This window comes from Pocillopora damicornis, chromosome 6 (assembly GCF_964200805.1).
Source record: "Pocillopora damicornis chromosome 6, jaPocDami1.2, whole genome shotgun sequence".
NCBI classification, from domain to species: Eukaryota; Metazoa; Cnidaria; class Anthozoa; order Scleractinia; family Pocilloporidae; genus Pocillopora; species Pocillopora damicornis.
The window spans coordinates 14,115,916-14,120,000 of NC_142675.1; the positions used below are offsets into that span (position 1 = coordinate 14,115,916).

General features: G+C 37.9%; 2 pseudogenes across 1 annotated transcript in view; one reads left to right on the top strand and one right to left on the bottom strand.

The window, feature by feature from the left end:
* LOC149044102 (uncharacterized) lies at window positions 1–1,292 on the top strand (annotated as a pseudogene).
* Window positions 1,293–1,365: 73 nt separating this feature from the next.
* LOC149044103 (uncharacterized) overlaps window positions 1,366–4,085 on the bottom strand; it is a 3,368-nt pseudogene continuing 648 nt past the window's right edge. Inside the window, exon 2 of the transcript XR_016188023.1 lies at window positions 1,366–4,085. This exon is cut by the window's right edge and continues 363 nt beyond it. The product of XR_016188023.1 is annotated as an uncharacterized LOC149044103 (transcript).

Genomic DNA, 4,085 nt, shown 5'->3' on the forward strand with positions numbered 1-4,085 from the left:
TTGATGGTAAGATGGTAAAGGAACTCATTTTTGATGATTCTTCATCAGATATTCTTGATGAGACAAGTGTTGGTAACAAACAAGACATTGATTTTGGGGATTTGGATGAAGTTTCATCACAGTTCAATAAACTGACATTAAAAGATGCAACCTCTCAGACAGAGAGCGAGACTAAGGACTCAACAACCCAGACTGAGGAATATGATTATATGTTTGAGAATGTTAAAAAAGCTACTTTCGACCTTGAAGACATGTGGGATGATGACAAAGTACATTTTTATACCGGCCTGCCTTCGTTTCATGTTCTCAATTGCCTATATTATGAACATGTGCATTTATATAACCAGAAAGTCACTCACCCTCACAAAATTTCAAATTCTTATGATAGTTTTGTTAAAGTTAAGGCTTGATGTGCCTTTTCAAGACCTGGCATACTGATTCGGAATATCAGCAGCAACGATCTCCAGAATATTTTCATCATGTATCAGTGTAATGGACACTAGACTATCTCCATTGATTCACTGGCCTGAACGTGCAGAACTCTGGAGTACCATGCCAGAGTGTTTTCAGTACTCCTTTGGGAAGAGAATTACAGTCATAATTGACTGTTTTGAGATTTTCATTGAAAAACCTTCTAATCTGTTGGCTCAAGGACAAACCTTTTCATCTTACAAGCACCATAACACCACTAAAGTCCTCATTGGTATCACCCCTCAAGGCACCATCTCCTTTGTGTCCAATGCTTGGGGTGGTAGAACATCTGACAAGTTTCTTACTGAAAATTGTGGTATCCTGGACAAGCTGGTACCTGGTGACATAGTCATGGCAGACCGAAGATTTGCAATTCATGAGAGTGTCGCCTTCAAAAGATCAGAGCTGGTGATTCCTGCTTTTCATGACCAAAGGAAAAAAACAACTTGATCCCCTAGATGCAGAGAAGACCAGAGGTATTGCTAATGTTAGAATCCATGTTGAAAGGGTTATTGGTCTCTTACTAAGGAAATACACAATTTTACAAGGAACACTTTTTACAGAATTCTTGATGAATAACCCTACTAGTCCCACACCAGTTATTGACCATATTCTCAGGGTATTCTTCTTGTAATTCTTCTCTTGTAAATATTTGCCCCTCAGTAGTGCCTTTTGATTAGAGACAACTTTTCTTACATTTTCATTTCCAGGAAAATACTTGTAAATAGTCGTTTGTGTGACAGATACACTTGAAGTTACTTGAGCATGATATCAGAACATCATGATATCTTTAGAGATAGAGATAAATTGTTAATTGCTAAAGATTATAGTTCAATAACTTTGAGAAATGTAGAATTGGTTATGATTGGCCTCGAGTTCAATAATTAATTTTTTTTTTTTTTCGGTTCCACACGTTGATGTTTGAATATAGTTCATTGATTTTATGTCATGCTATTTCATGAAAAGGACCATCAGAAAAGTTATCTTAACCATGTATTTACATGCATCTTTTGATGCAAAACAACCTATTCTAATTCCCAAAAAGACTCTGGAACTTTCATCATTCCTGCAACTGACCTGTAATTCAGCTACATTATTGAAGTTGAAAGTGGTTAGAATAAACATAACTATCTATTGATCATAATTACAAGCTATTAATAAATAAACATTTTAACTTTGCTGTTTGAAATTTAAAAATTAATGTAATCATTAGATTTATTTAAATTAAAAAACAGGTGGTGTTCATATTTTTTTTATAAAGTTCACAGCAAAACTTTGTTTTCATTTCACTTAATATGTAGGAAAAGGGGTAATTGTGCCATCTTTCAAACACTGAGATAAGTGCGGACACATCCTAGGGATATCAAATGTCATGTCTCTGGGGTCCAAACCATAAACAATGCATGTTGAAAAAGCAATTGCAAAAATCCCACAGTCACTGCCATTTTGCTGCTGTTGTACTGGCATACTAATGATTTCAACATTGCTGTCTGCCATCAAACTTTCAACCTGTTCTTTGACCTCTCTTTCCATGATATCATGGGAGAGACTATCAAAGAGATTAACCACATTAGGTTGACATCCAACTGAACTGATACATACCCAGTGAGAATGTCCAGTGTGTGATATCTGTACAAATTCTCCAGTCATGATATCAAAATTTCAAACAGGGCCAAGAGTTGGTCTTTGGAAGCCTTCAATGAATAGGTTAACTTTCTGTCAACATGCATGAGCTTGCTGAATTATAGTGCAGTGCAGTCCAATCAACCAGTAGGAGAAAGAATGGTATCAAAATGGTTATCAGAAAGATTACCAAGGGATGCATGTTTGTTGGTTTCCCCTTCAGCTAGTTTTGTTATCTTGATGTCATCATCACTTGCACAGTTTACTATATTGTCATTGCTACCTGTAGGTGAATGTGGCATAGAACAACCAGCATTTGCATTGGCCCTACTAGAATCAGTGCCTTTCATTGTACCAGTGGGGTGCATCAAGTCATTGTTAATGTTACCATCCAAACTATGGCACTTCAGTAGCTTATCATTGACAGAGGGTTTTGTACCACAAACACATATGCTGTCCAATTTCATGACTTCACTGTTCTGTTGTGATGTATTCTCAGTTTTCGATGCCCTTCTGGGTTTCTGGAATTTCTTTTGCAAGCGGCAGTTAGGACAATACCAGATCTTGAGAATAGGGTCTGACACTTGTAAACATGAGTAGTGAAATTCATTTACAGGACACTCTGGATTAGAGCAGTGGATGGTTCTTTCTTGGGTCTTGGTTCTACAATAGCAAGGTCCACTTGATGTGCTTGCAGAGTAAGACTTGGAGCATGCTGTTTCCTTGTGTACCACCTTACTAAAAGCTCAGGTAGCACACATGTCCTCCATACTTTTGTCAGCTTAGGGACAACAGTCTCCCAGTGATTGGGGTCAGGTAGGATTCTTTCCATGAAAAAGATTGGTTTGTTGTTGTTAAAAGCACACACAACAAAATCACAGTATTTTGATCCAGTAATGGAAAGTTGCTGCTGCACCTGATAGAAATAATCATGGTTTCTCTTCAGTTTAAACATACTGTCAACTTTCTCTAGGAAGTCCCAGTTTTGAATACTGTAGGGGCATTTTACTTCCCCACAGCCATCCCCACAACAAGAGCAAGTACAGAGGAAGTCAGCATGTAACCATGGTTTTGTCTGGTCAATAAAACCTCCACATTTGGTAACCTTGAAATCTTTGTGATTTCCTGACATTACACTGGTGTATGCTGCTACTGCTTTCTCTTTGTAGATATGACCATGATTAACTGCACTGTTGTTAAATTTAAACAACTGGGGGTAACAAATGGACTTGATGAGGGTCTGTGCTGGTTGGGCAGGATTTGTTTGAGCAACTGAGAAGCTCTGAGAAGCTCCAATACGTCCAGCTCTATGTCGGAAAAATGCAGCTCAGCTTAATTGATCTCTTGTACCTTTTTCGATAGCTTTTAGCTTCTCACCGGAAATTGATATCTCAGTTTCTAAGCACTTTTTCATTAAATCTGGATATGTCAGTTTGATGTTCTCAGAATCAAAAAGGTCTAGCAAGATAGGTATCTGATGACTTTTTCAAATGAAAGACTTTGAATATGGAGAAATTAAACTGAGGATAGCAGCCTTCTGTTTATCTTTGTTCAGTTTTGAGAAAAGACTGTTCATCTCCTTAACAGACAGATAGCCAAGCATTTCTGCCTTTGCGACCTTCTTGTGGTTGGAGTTACTGCAACTTTCACTACTTGGAGATGCAGAACAGGAATTCTTACCATTAACTTCTTTATCCAATTCATTTCTTATTCTCCTTGCCGATTTAAAGTTTATGTCTTTAACTTCGGAGTATGGAACCTCATTTACATATGCAGGAAGTAGCTACATGCACTTTACTTGGGTACAAGCAAGTTTGCCATTAATCCTTGTCCATGCCTCGACATAGAATAGAACACTTGCCACCAGAGAGCATGATTCTGCTAGTCTGGCTTTGCAGCCTAGACAGTGAGCAGATATGATCGTTCCCTCTTTACTGGCAATGATCCATACAGGTAATGGAGCTTCAGTCATTCCCTGTGAATGTCGCACT